General features: G+C 40.5%; 1 pseudogene; it reads left to right on the forward strand.

The window, feature by feature from the left end:
* The window catches only part of LOC137274140 (uncharacterized), a 41102-nt pseudogene that overhangs the window by 15031 nt on the left and 10464 nt on the right, over positions 1–15607 (forward strand).

A 15607-nucleotide genomic window follows, 5' to 3' on the forward strand; every position in this document is an offset into this window, starting at 1 on the left:
GTTCTCCGTTCTGAAATAATCACAGTCAAGCATATCTTGCTTGACTGCATCAAATGTTCCGTCACAGGGGATTCATATACTTATTGCTTTTTAAAAAGAATTAGATTTGTAAATACATACAAGTATTTTATTATTGGAAGTTAAATTTGTAACTGAGATTGTTAGTGGCTGTATCCTCGAGGGGGGTTGAAGTACCGTAAAGTTCTTGACCTTCTGAGAGGGTACCCAAAATACGTAACTCCAACTATGACCATTCAGGTAGCAGTCCCCATGGCCTCTAGTATGGTGATCTACCTTCAGTTGTTGGTGATCTATAGCCTGTTTTTATATTGTATTGTCCGAATAGTGATATTAGTTTTAACTTTCCACGCTAGTTTTAATTCAGATTGTGATATTCTAGTTATTTTACTGTCCTTCGTTGACAGGTTTTCATAATACACATGTATTCCATTTCAGTGTTTTTTCCCGTCACGATATGACTGAAATATTGCCGATGTGACGTCAAATATTAACTCACACACTTACATATTTCTTACTCGTTGGTATATATGAAATGATAAAATAAACTCAGCCAAATTTTCCGAGTGGTTTCAAAGGAGTTACATCAATCGCGTATGTACCGCACACTGTGTCCGATCTATGCAAACGTTGAACTGAGGCACATCATATATTCATCTGGCCACATGACCGAAGGCAGCATTAGATCTTATAATAGGTCCATTGCAAATGTCAAAAAGCTTCAAATATAATGACAATTTTATGGCTATATCAAGGAGCACCTTGAGAACGATTTCTGCAGGGTCTCTGCAATACGGTCATGGACAGAATGAAATTACTACATATTACATGCATTAAGACACATCACTGTAAACGATGACCACGTAGAAGTGGGTAAAAAGAACTGGACAAACTTCGAATTACGAAATTATAAGAATTGAATGTCAGGTTATGTATTTGCACTGTAAAATGAACGATGTCAAAGCTTTGTTCAAACTCCTGTGGACGAGCGGGTCTACGAGCAAACACACAAAATGACATTCAATTCTTAAATAACTGTAAATGTTTCAGACCTCCAACAACTACATACTGTCTCAGGCGGGCGTGTACTCTATTGTACTATCTGCCTATGACAAGGCAGGCAATCACAGAAGTGCTAGAAGAATTCTGATATGTGATGGTACTTCAGCTGTAACAACACGAGCAAATACATTTCTCAGTGTGACAACAGCATCATCAGCAACATCAGAATGGCAAACTACGTCATCAGCTGTGACAGTAGACTGGACCAACAGATACATCAACATAGTCCATCACAAAAACAAGTGGCTCCTGGGCGTGGCTTCGCTTGGTGACATCGGCTCGGACTACGATGACAACGAGGGTGACAGAGGTGTGGATGCCATCAACAATGTTCAAGGTTGGCACAAGTTAGCAGTGTGTGTATATAGAATAGACATATGTTCTGGAATCAAACGCCACATGTTTCGTTTATCACACTACATAACAACAATTTATAATTGTTGCATACATTCTTATGCAACAAAGTGACAGATAATGGCCATACAGAAGCATTTGTAATCGTTGTTAGCTTTTAAGGCTGAGATGATAAGCATTTCCCCTATTCCGAAAAATTAAAATAAGTATTGTCATTAATATTCAACAGGTGTAACAACGTTCTTGTCGTCATACAAAGTGGACCACAATGGAGGGTCGTCCATCACCAGTGCACCGGCTGATAACCTGTACATCAGTCAAGGTCTGAATCAGTCACAGACTATAACACCCTCACTAGTGGACGGGGACACCGTACGCTTCTGGGTGCGAGCATATGACATCAGAAGAGAATTCCTCGAAGAACATGTAACCGTCCACATCGACGCTTCACCTCCAGTCGTAGAGGATCTGTGGCTGACCAGGGGAGACAGACGGAACATCAGCGTACATAGTGCAGAGGAATTTTCCAAAATGACGCAAGTCTTTTGTTTTATTATGATGTTCATTGATGAATAAACATTATTATTGTTAATTCATTTTAGATTCTCTTAACGAACATTTGGTACGTATATCGGGGACTCGGTCTGCATTTTGACCCTCGTCCAACATTCCCTAAGTACTACTCAAAATAGTGAAATGTCTTTATCACAGTGAAATGTCTGAGACAAAGGTCTGATGTGATGAATTGTCAAACCTTGTTGTACAACTTCAGAATGGAGTGGATTGCATACGATGAACACAGTGGCTTGGAAACGGTGTCATGGCGTATTGTAGATAAATTCCAGGGTTTAGACATCGTGCATGGAGTTCAGCACATCACGGCACAAGGGGAAACAAGTGTAAGTATTTTCGAGTACACGCCTGGTATATCAAAGTTGTTCTTCGTGCGGTAATGGAACATGCGCTGTACTCCATTGCTTCTCCTGTTAAACACACTTACATGTACCTTACATAATTGACAATGGAGTTTGGTCAGACGTCATCAGTGAAATGAATTTGTTTTGAAAACTAATTGATTTGTTAAAATATCTTGTCTGTAAATAACACAGAGCATTGCTGACTGCAAGAGTGCCAACGCTGATGCCCCAAGGGGAGCTAACTGTTACTGTACGCCAGCTAAAGGCTGCTACCATCGTCACTTCCAAGTAAAGCCTATCGTAGTAGACAGTAGTCGCCAACATGGAGGAATATTCAGCAACAGAAGCAAGGGATCACACGACTCGGACTACTATCTAGAGGTCACTGTGACAAACCACGCCAAACTTACATCAAAGACGGTGTTTAAAGTAAGTGGGCACGGTCGAATGAATCATGGATCTCTATTCAGTGCATTGTATCCCAGTATTCATGATTTCCTTTTGGTCAATATACATATGATCTGTTTCTTAACATAATGTTCCACGATCTTGTCCAGGTGACAATAGATGCAAGCCCGCCTCATCCTGGCATTGTTCACGATGGTCAGTTGGGAAACCCGGAAGTGGACTACCAGCAGCATCTCCAACTCTTCAGCCACTGGGACGGATTCTTTGATAAAGAGAGCGGAGTCAAATTTTATCAATATAAATTTGGACCTCACTGTCTCTCAGCTAATGAATTTGGAGTAAACCGATCTTCATTTGAGGTGAATAGAGAACGTCAGTGCTCAAGAGCAAACAGTTATGTCTTTCTTTGAAAAAAAGTTTGTTGTACAGAGGAGTCTGTGCGTGTGCGTGTGCGTGTGTGTGTGCGTATGTGTATGTGTGCGTGCTTGTACAAGAGTTGAGGCTTGACATGATCTTGTTGGGTTTTTTTGTCGTCAAAATCATTCACACATATTTCGGTTCATTACCTTATTACACGCAGGTCATGGAAACCTATTCCACATCTGCTTCCTGGACAGCGCCATCTGTCGGCAAGTATCACGTGACAGTGGTGGCCTTCAACCGGGCACTTGAAGCCTCTGAGCCAGTGTGTTCTGACGGAGTGACTATAGACACAACAGCACCGAGTGTCAGTGAGGTTGCACTGAGAGACTCGAGGGTGATAGAAGGGCTGGTCAAGTCATCAGATAATGTTGTATGGTACATCGACGCCCACAGAAGACGTATCCAGGTGGTCAATCCAGATGACAGCTGCAGGTACAAAACATTATTTGAAAATCACACGATGTCACAATAGATGAAATCCGGTTGGAGGTTTGAAAGGATAATTGTAAGTTTGCCTGCAGAATTATCTAAACATAATGCTGTAGCACCCAGAATAGCAAATGGATATGCATCTGAACTCCAGGCTATCATTCTTCATAGAGAACCTTACGTTTCCACGATATGAACGTAATTTATGTTTTGTTGACGATGTGAACGTCGTCTTCATGATCAGCCGACTTTGGTGTCATGCGCACAACCAAATGAAGTTTGTTTCTTGAACATCAAATTCGACACCACCAATCACAAATGACTACTACTGACTACGCTGGTAAATCTTAACATATTTATCGTTAAACAGTGTCCTCATTGGAAGAAATCAACAGGTCACGAACAACATTTAAACCGTTTCCAATACTCCAGGATATAGATACATATCTCCGTTTGGCATTATACACATATATCATGTGTGTCTAGTTCACAGGCCACGTCAGTAGATGACAAGAGACTGTCCCTGTTTCCAGTACATCGTTACAACAACGGAAGTGAGATACAACTCAACAACCCTGAGTGTAAATCTTTACTAGCATTGCCCGTCAGCTTCATCAAGTCACTATATGTCTACAGGGAACGTCACGTGAGTTCCTTATGTGTATTTTTATAGCACTGGTCAAACTTAACTTTCCTCTCCTGCTTCTCACATCAGCATTTGATTATTGTGTACAGGAACACTTTCGATATCCCGATCCAGAATTTGATTGTGTGTCGACTAGCTACAAATTGCGTCACTGTACAGTTTCTTGTTTTTTTCCCAGATATTTGTAAACTGGACTGGCAGTGACTCTCAGAGTGGTATCTATGACTACGAACTTGGGCTGATGTCAGATCCTTCTGGTGAAGCAGCTCCAAATATTCTGCCCTACACGTCCACTCATCATCATCCTCAGTATAAGGGCTACCATCCTCATCTTAGTGAAGGGCAACAGTTCTACATCGCCATCAAGGCCATCAACAAAGCTGGGATCTCATCTGTCAGAGTAAGGGCATAGAAGAGAATTACTTTTGTTGTATGTTCATGAAGAATTATTTCCTGAGACTGATGGCCCGTTCTGTAAACACACATGTCTAAACGAAACTTTTTTCATTAAAGGTGGTTGGACCTGTAACCGTGTATACACTATATCCTGCATTTACTGGATCAATCACCGTGATGTTGAAACACGACTACTTAATAGCACGTTGGCAAGTGACAGCCTTCACTGACACAGGACATTTAGAATATGAAGCTGCAGTGGGTATGTGCTGTTGTTATCAATCTACTATCTTCATCTTATTTTAAATGCCTATGAATCTGCAATTGCACTTGCGTACTGTTCGCCAGGAACTACGGTTGGCAAGTCGACGATGATCCCCTTCACGACGCTGCAGTCAGGAGGAGGTTGTACACTGACGTCTCCACCCACGTGTACAGCTTTCGCCCTCACAGACCTCCACTGGGACCTCCATCACAGCCACGCCTACTTTGTCTCAGTCAGAGTCACCAACATAATAGGACTGTCTACAGTGGCAGTCTCTGAACCCTACGTCCATAATGTTATGCCGCCGTTACGTGGTGTAGTAGAAGACGTTTGTCCACCTGGAGAAGAGACTTTGTTCAGAATACCCGTACGTTTGGCTGCAATGTTACTAATCATGTATTCGGCAAACGAATTTGAATGTGTGTTTAACTATCAGATCAGGACGCAAACAGGTTCACACAGTTTTGTGGTAGTGATTTTTATAGTCTGTATCATTAGATGAAATGCATGAGTCCATCATGTAAATGATAATACGCACTCTTCAGCTTTCCTTGTATCGATAGTGGGCATTTCTGTCATCAGGTATGAAGTCAGAAATTATAGTTTTCAACACGTGTAGTCATAAATGTTGTCACTGTTAATGTATTTCTTTGTGTATCAACCCCTTATTGATTCGTTAGTAAGAAAGATAAAGGCGTACTGACGTGCTAAAGAAACGGATAGAGATTTTGAATATTTTGAAATCATTATTCTAATTGCAGCCCATAAGTACAACACTCTTGTTCACAACACAAATGTTTTCTTTCCACTATTTTATCTTTGCATTATTTATAAAACAAACGCTTGTAGATCACTTATTACCTGATGAATGCAAAGCTAGTTGCGGAGAAGGCCCAACATTATTTATGTTTCTTTTACATACAACATTGCTCATGTAGTATGTGCTACAACTGTAAAAGACACAGATATTATGTGTATACTTTCAGGGCACTGATGACACAGACTACCAAATATCAACACGAACTTTAACAGCTAGATGGTATGGCTTTGACAGTGGAATAACTGACACTACGTACAGGGTTGGAATTGGGTCTAAACCATTTACAACAGATATCCAGGAGCATGTCCATGTTGGAAATGCAACCTTACATTCCTTCACGGGTTTGAGCCTGCAGTGGGAAAAGGTTGGCAAACTGACGTTTACACCTGCAAATTGCGATTTGTTCCATTGTTTACAGGATTGTATATGTACAATGATGTGTTGCCTCTGGATAATTTCAGAAGTATTTTGTGACCGTCGTGGCTTCTACTGACGGCGGCGGAGACGTGACGATGTCCTCTGATGGTGTGACAGTCATCAGGCCTAATGTTGACATCACAGATGTCATTATCAGAGATGGCCTAGGATGCAATGATTCTGGTATTTGTTGTCGCTGTCATAAATGACGAAGAGCTGTGTCAAAAGTTTGCATATACTTTAAGTTCATAATAATTCTGAACATTTTTTTCACATTTTCTATCTCAGCTGGTTTAACCTTAGCAGTATGAAAAGGATCAGTTTCAATTTGTCTGATATAATGAAATATTAATCTTTAATTCTGCAATTCTGACAGTTTCGATGGGAAATGCTGAGAGTACATGACGTTTCCTCACAAAATCACTTTATACTTAGAAATAATAGTGTCAGAAGTTTAACTGTTTATTTTTATACATATAAAACTGATTTTTAGTCTAACTGAACCAATGTGAACTAAAATCCACATCAAACTATGCTCTTGATTGTCTGTTCGACGAAATCTGATTTCAGTGAATGGTGCTTCCCGAAGTGCCGTGAACCAGACAGTGAGTGATACATTATGTAGCTCGGGTTATTGTGCATATGATTGAAGTATAGCCGCCCACATATTAACCGTTTGCCTTATATCTTGTGCATATGGTTTGCGACATTCACAACGCCGACACAGTTAGATATTGTCCAGTTTATGATAGCGCGATATCTAATCAATAAGGCATTCAGCCCAGAGGCTACGTCTCGAAAGTAAATAGAACATATTCTTTCCATATTCAAGCGGAAACTCAGCGCGCCGACGAACAGTCTCCATAGTGAATAGGTTATAAAGTGTATCTTTACCATTTTACGAAACTTGATCTAGTCTTTGCATATAATCCTCGATCGTTTTGCAAATACAATCGTGTGTTCCCATACTGATGTAATGATGTCCTTATCTATGTAAGGTATTGTTTGTGTGATGCAAAGTCGTTACGCTTGTAGTCTTATGTGTGAGATGACAAATTCTATGCATGAATGTTTAAACAGAGATGTTCACGAGATAACACATACCAAGTGTCTACTTCATCATATGCGGCCCACTGGAAGACAAACAACTGGCTGCTCAGTTATCCCGATGTACTATGGAGTTTGCAAAAGAAAGTTCATCGAACTGGTAACTAAAGATCGCTCGATAGCTACAAGATTAAGAGAGTCACGATTGTCCTCAGTCTCAGTAGCATAAAATCGGCTTAACTTCTGGAAATGTATCATAATTAGGTAAAATATATCCATTAACGTGATGTGCGTGTTCGAGCCATAATGTACTTCCTTTAACATTGGTGTAATGTCACCGTTGGACATATCAGAAGAGATTATTGTAAGATCAACGCCTTAAGATTTTCAGTTTAAACTATGTATCTCATATACACATGTGCAATCGGACTGTCGTTTCTATAAATGCGTAATATGGTTTACTGAAACTACCATTCATCTTGTATTCCAACAGTGGACCTTTGGGACACTGAACGAAGGTTGGAGCCTCTTGGTACATCGGATATGGTGGTGGCTAGCGGCTTAACTCTTGAACCAGGGACAACCTACAGAGCTGCTGTAAAGTTCTGTGTTGTGAATGTATGTTCTAAGCCCATCTACAGTGACGGTGTGACTGTCATACCACATCCTCCAACACCAGGCAATATATCGCTGACGTATCATGAATCTGACAATGGACAAGCACAGGTAAGTTACATATATCTTTCCTTGCGTTCCGTTCTTAACATCCGAACTTGTTGTGTTATAACGCTATTTATTTATTGTGTTTTAGATCCAGGTGAAGATGTCTCGGTTCCATGATCCTGATATAAAAGTACTACAAGAAGCTTATGACGTCATAGACCGATACGAATGGGGCCTTACAGATGACAGTCACAACGATAAATTGTTGATGGACTGGCAGACGGTGGATGCTGATGCTACCGAAAGTGTGGCTGATGACAAGGTAAACATGTTGATAGCCTATTTATGCATCATTTATGCCTTCGATACGTTTCCAATATCACTAAACCAAATGATGTATGCGTTTGCTTCTTCTGTCACCAGATACGTTTCACGGTCAACCTACCAAAACGGCTTCACTTTACCAAGTGCAGAAGACTATCAGTGAGGGGCTACAATCACGTTGGTTTGCACACAACGGTGTCAGCAGATGTCAAAGAATGTGCAGCATATAATCCTCGGAACATCGTGCCTGCAGTTGTCCTAGATGTTATCGGTAAGTGCAAAGTTACAATAATGTCAGGAGAAAGTATTTTCTAAGTGTAGAGAAAACAATGTTCGCTCAATGAAACCTCGCATGGGTACATTCATGATTGATTACAGGAGAAAACAAGGAAAACGTTGACCAAGGAATAACCTTAGATCAGAACATACACTGGCATGATGTTGACTACACTCCGTACAAAAACATCCTGTCTGCTGTGTGGCCGACTCTGCATCACAGGAACTACACGTGGGCAGTGGTGGCAGGTGACCGGGTGGAGCCCTCATCTCATTACAAGAGAGAGAGTCTGATGACCGTCCCTGACCCCTGTAGCATGCCGGACGTCATCAGGTGTGGACACACGGGTGAGTGTGTGTTTTAACAATCTTTCGCAAACATGTGGAGTTGATGTTTACAAAAGACGTCTCATTAACATGCCGTTAACATTTCTGTTTTGTTTTTGTTTTTTCATTTTGAAGCCAATGAGTTCATCAACGTGGAGTTCACAGAGCTGTCCTACTTACAACACGGCAGGAGATTTTATGTGTGCATCCATGCAGATGACAAAGACATTCGTTTTGAGAAGTGGACATCACGTCTGACTGAAGTGAAAGCATGCAGTGACGGCATCACGGTCGATCTAACTCCACCTACACCGGGGACAGTGAACGTCGAGAACCTTGTAGACGGGACATTTCAGGTATATTGAACCCTTTTCAACAATATTCCCTTTGTATCGGCAGCTCGTAATGTCACTGGTTTGCATGAGTGAGGGGACTGGAAATTATTTTGCTGAAACTTCAAAAGAAACATCTTGTATTTGGGCAAATATTATTCAACTGGGTCATATATACCACGGCAGGGACCACCATAAATTGGCCTCAAACATTGGGCCCTTGTAGAAAATCGACGGCGAGACTTTGACGTGACGAGCGAATCATTAGGATAACACCCAGCATGTATTTCGATTTAGTATCGTCGTCAAGAAATGCTGTATTGCACTAATTAGTTTCTGGGATTCCTTGAATATAGGGGTCATTGTTTTGATATGTTTGACTACTCGGTAAAGAAAGCTACACATGCGATTCATGTGGTGTATTTATCATGTACAGGTTAGCGGAACAGAAGTTGTAATTAGCTGGACAGGCTTCACTGATGTGGAAGAGGAAGAGTTCTCTGCCCATGCTGCTGGGATTGCCTTTTATGAAGTCGCATTGGGTAATGCACAAAGCAGTTAAACACAGTTTTCGCTTTTCAAATCTTCAATACTCAAGATGCTGATCTGCTTTGAAAATGGATATACTTGACAATTACAAGTACTACTGTCAAGGGTAAATTTATCAAATTCCTGACAATGTTTTCTATCTTCAGGTACTTCCCCTGGTGGACAAGATGTTGTAATTTACACCCGTGTTGGATATGTAAACACATATATTCTACACAGCCTTAATCTGCATACTGGAAGTACATTCTATGTCTCAGTGAGAGGTAGGCTTAAAAAGTATTGTTTGTTTATCAGGACTTTGGGGACAGACCCAGCTATAGGTGATTGACTTGAATTGTGCCACTTTCATTCAAATCTAACAAAGATGACGCATTATTCATAGTCTTGGTCGTCGGATGAAAACGTCCTAGGTATACATTCAACATTTGCTTGTCTTTATTATTCTTAACAAAATTAATGTCTTACCACTTGATAATATTTCTTGCAGCCACAGACTTTGTGAAGAAGACAACAGTTGCTGTATCAGCTGGTTTCCTTGTCGATGTCACACCTCCAGTTCTAACAGGGCAACACATTGAAGTAGAGGATCGATACATTACGTCACGTCATATACATGTCTGGTAATATTGACAAGTAACATACGAGCTCGTACAAATGGTTCCAACGAACCTATTTAGGGTAAAACAGAGCAGGTTGACATTAACATGTTGGGTTTTCGAGCATAATTAGCATCACTTAAATACATATATTTCATTATTATTTCCCCGACTTTGTTGAGTTAATAGATACAAAGTCTCCATTTGTTCGAGATAGATATATTTTCATTTCTAAACCCACATTCTATCTAGAACTAAACAGTAATGTATAATTGCGATCTCTCTGCAATTGTGGATAACGTACTTCCTGTCTTATTGAAGCTGACATGTCACTCCACTGATTAACTTTTAACATGCATAATGTTGTATAGCTGCCAAGCTAGTTCGGCCTTTAAAGGGCCACTAAACTCAATTTTCAGTACTCTTTTTTATCACTGCATATGAAAGACCTGGTCCGTCATAAACTGATCACCATTTTTTGTGTTGTAAAAAAGTGTGGTTAATTAATACCAAGCGCCTAAAAGTTGCTAAAAAGCCGCCTGCTTCTCTCTCGCCCGCCAACGAAACCACGGACACGGTTACGCAACACTGTCACCAGAGAACCGGAATAAAATGAACGATTTCCAGTTACTTGCATACAAAATATGCACCAAGCTCGTCATTTTGCTGATTTCTGGACGTTGGATTGTTGTGTTGCCGTCAGTTACTCCTAGGGGTCGGGTGATGGTGACACTATGCATAGATTTCCACCGGACCCCGTAGTTTGTGCTTCAATTGGTTGTTTGTGTATGCGAAGCAAGCGTTGTGAAAGCCTGTGGTATATACTAAATTGGATGTTTCGCCCCCTACCACGCTTCAAGGATAGAAAATGGAGTTCAAGTTTAATCGAGTTTATAAAATAAAGACTGCTTACTATACATTGCTGACCAAAAGGATTTTACGTGAATATAACGCTTTCTTCCTCGGACACGAGGTTGTGGTCGAAGTGCCAATATTACTGTCATAGAATAAATCATTTCAATAGGTTTCCTTAAAACTTCATTTATTCAAACAATCTATTTGTTTCAATATAAGTCCAAAGTGCACCGAAATTCTATCCCCTTTGTCTATGTAATGTATTCGGCAAACATTCGGTGTATCCCCTCTTATCATAAACCCCCCTCCGGGCAGGACCCTTAATTCTCAAACGCTATTGATACATGTCAATTAACACCTCCTCAAGTCGCCTAATCTTACGTGTGTACATGTGCATGGGCCAGTGACCTTGCACAATGTGGCGTAATGGCCCTGTGTATAAAAACCTGGCTGATATGGTCAGTCGAGAGACCATCCAGCGAGACCATCCAGCGACACCATCCAGCGACACCATCCAGCCAGCAAGACCAACCATGGAGTCTAGATCATCGACAGAAGTGGACGGATTGTGCGGGTAGTCGGGGTGTCGGCCAAGGCCGTCGCCCCACCTACGACTACGTCGACGACGAAGAATCGCCGTCGGACTTCTGAATGTGTGTAAGTGACAGAGCGGGTCTCCACATCGGGATCATTGGCCATTCAGTCCCGATGTGCGTTCTGTCACATGTTTACCACTGTATGTACCATTTCGACCATCATTCAACCAAACAGTAATAAAACATGGCTGCTGCTGTCTTCAACTCTAACACCGACTCATGTCCTCCCTGTCTCTTGTCCACCATCCTAAACTACCACCCGAGAGCGACCACCACGGACGCTCTTGGACAGATGGTGGAGAATCCGGGTAGCGTGAGTTTGCTGTGACTCACGCACGATTCCCCTACCGTAACTCGCAGCAAAGCAACCGGTAGTTTAGAGATGGTGGTTGACAAGAGCAGCGTCAACGTCAGGTGCCATCTTGGCGGAAGAACGAAGACATCAGACAGTCAGCCGACCCGACAGTCATCAGCGAAACAGCAACTCATAGCCGGCAAACCTCAGCACTTCCAGCAATGTCATCGACAGCAACAACCAGACCCAGCAAAGTCATATTATCGAGTGAGTACAACAACTTTCAACACCACTCTTCAAGATCATGTCATCAAGACTCAAGATTCTTCATCATGTGCTTCACGTTGTGTTCGTGTGACAATTTATGTGAACTTTTCTTCGAACTTTCTCACAACTTTTGTGTTTATACGTTTCCCTCGGACATTGTTGTACATGTCAGGTATGTCAATCTTCTCCGGCCATTGTTTCATATGTATTTATATGTGTCATATTTTTCATCTACTGAGTACTTATTGCTATCTGTATGTGATGTTATGAGGCGTACATCTTTATTAGATTAGGTTTTTGAAGTCGGTTAGGCTCTTACTTTACTACACATCCTTGCATATACACATTTAATGCAGATCAACGCTATCTGCGGGTTCCGAGTCGTCCCACTCAAATCAGACTCCCGGTTTCAAGGATTTTTCTAACAATTTGTTCCTCTATAACTATTACTATGGACAATAGCTTATAACGAGCTATGCAATACTGTAATTATTCTTCGTGAAAACGTCTAAATCTTTTTATGTGGTAAAAGCAGTCGTAGAAGTATAATAAGCTATGTCTCTCCAAGCTTATTTGATGGAGACTGTTTACCCAGTCTACATCCTACTTCTTCGTTTTGCCAACGTGTTTTTGTGCTTAGTTATGATACCGGCGAAAATTAGTATCCTTGTGCATAATACTTTCTATGGTAACTGGCACACAATATACAATTCGCTAAAATATCTTTGAGCCAATTTCACTTGAATTAATTTTTCATCAACTTTCGGTTTAGACTTTTGAAGTTGGTTAGGTTTATTTTTTTTTCTCATGCCAATTCTACTTTTAGTGCAGATCACATCTACATCTGCTAGCCTTGTCGAGTCTAGGCTCACCAATATAAGACTCCCAATTTCAAAGATCTTACCGTTGTCATGAAAATATTACATTCAAATGCAAAAGACGACGCATTACCCACATTCTGTTTTTGTTCCTGTAAGTCATACGTGTACTTATCAGTCAGGTATTCCGACTGTATGGTCGACCGTGAGCAGGATTTTGCCGCTCGGTGGAAACGTCCAATGTTTTATTTGTTCGAGCTGGATAGCCGCTCACCTGTGTTTTTGTACGAGCTGGATACCCGCTCACCTGTGCTTTTGTTAACGGCTGGAATCTCCGCTGACCTGTATTTTGTATATAAACGTCCGGTATTGTTATTGTTATGTTTCACCTGACCAATGTTGACAATTCGATTCATTTATTACTTTGACGTTCTTGTATATGCCATTACGATTATGTGACTTATGATCGATGCCTGTGCCAGAATATTGTCAACGCGTCAACGTTTTATGCCATTCACCGTATACATGTACATCCAATATTGTCACTATTCTTAAAAAGCGCTTTTGAGGACAAAAGCTCCACGACGTTCAGGGGTGTTGTCATAGACTAAATCATTTCAATAGGTTTCCTTAAAACTTCATTTATTCAAACAATCTATTTGTTTCAATATAAGTCCAAAGTGCACCGAAATTCTATCCCCTTTGTCTATGTAATGTATTCGGCAAACATTCGGTGTATCCCCTCTTATCATAAACCCCCCACCGGGCAGGACCCTTAATTCTCAAACGCTATTGATACATGTCAATTAACACCTCCTTAAGTCGCCTAATCTTACGTGTGTACATGCATGGGCCAGTGACCTTGCACAATGTGGCGTAATGGCCCTGTGTATAAAAACCTGGCTGATATGGTCAGTCGAGAGACCATCCAGCGAGACCATCCAGCGACACCATCCAGCCAGCAAGACCAACCATGGAGTCTAGATCATCGACAGAAGTGGACGGATTGTGCGGGTAGTCGGGGTGTCGGCCAAGGCCACGGACGCTCTTGGACATTACCGTAAATAATACTATATCGGCCCCCGCCTCGATTCCTAGAGTGAAATTGTTATGCTATAAGCAATGTCATGTAAAATCTTAATGTCCAACTTTAAAATACAGGTTTTATTACCAGTGAAAAGTAATTTTGATTTTGTAAGTCGGTGAAAAGAAACTTAAATAGCATTTATCTTCAGACAGGGCGCCGCCATTTTTGAAAATAGTGAAGTCACGGGCTAAAAGTCCGTTAGAATTATTGAGATTATGTTTTCTTTTCATCAAGTTAGAAAATCCAAACTACATTTTACTACATTAAATGTGTATTTGGATCATGGCCAAAGGGACTTTGCATGACACAACTTGTAACATAACGACTTCTTCCACGGAAGCAAGGTGGAGGTCGAAGTGACATTAATATTGCTAGTAATATTATATTGCCCTCCATCTCGCTTCCAAGAGTGAAATGGTTATGTTATAAGCAATGTCATGCAAAATACTATTGCCCATCAATAAAATACATATTTTACTACAAGCAGAAAGTAATTTTGATTTTGTAAGTCGGTGAAAACAAACTAGCATTCATTCTCAGACAGGGCGCTGCCATTTTTTAAAATCGTGATGTCACGGATTTAAGTCCATTTGAATTCATGAGATTATGGTTTGTTTTCATCAAGTTAGAAAATCAAAACTACTTTTTGCCAGCAGTTAAATATGTATTTGAATCATGACCGAAAGGATTTTGCATGACACAACTTGTAACGTAACATAAGTGGGGTCGGGGTCGAAGTGAAAATACTGCGCGATAAATTTCTACACTTGCTAAATATATTTGGTTTGTAAACGTTCACTCACTAGTATGTAGACACTTGCCAATATACGTCTTTAAATTTGGTCTGATAATCCTTATTACTTTATAATCATACCCGTATGGATTTTGAAACTTAATAAAAAGAAGCGATCTGCGAATGTATAACAGGAATGTAATATGTAGACATTTCATAGTTTTCCTATATGAATCATAATTCGCACGCACGCACTCCCCAGTGTATGTCGTCTGTATCATTACAATTTCACGGCGAAAACAATGATTCTGTTGAAAGTTACGACAACTTAATAAAATCAAAATGCAAATATTAAAATTACAACAAATTAAAGTTATAGGAGCAATGTCAGGCTATTACCTTGTTCGAGGAATGTATCCATCAATATCCACAAGAACGAGTGATGTATGATTCATCTGCATTTTTCCCACGTGATGTGTCTTTTAACAATCTAATATACGAAAAATATCGTTTCAGGTTTTTCACATTGCTGTATAATCCCAATAGTCACCCAAGATAGCACATATGGCAACTAATTGCATAATGTGCATCATTCTTTTAAAAAAGTAATTAAGTGAGCCAATAATGAGCAATCAATCAATGTATTGACAATTAATCCTTTGAAAGAAGGGCGTTGTTTTTACATAG

The sequence above is a fragment of the Haliotis asinina genome, chromosome 2 (assembly GCF_037392515.1).
Source record: "Haliotis asinina isolate JCU_RB_2024 chromosome 2, JCU_Hal_asi_v2, whole genome shotgun sequence".
In the NCBI taxonomy this organism is placed as follows: Eukaryota; Metazoa; Mollusca; class Gastropoda; order Lepetellida; family Haliotidae; genus Haliotis; species Haliotis asinina.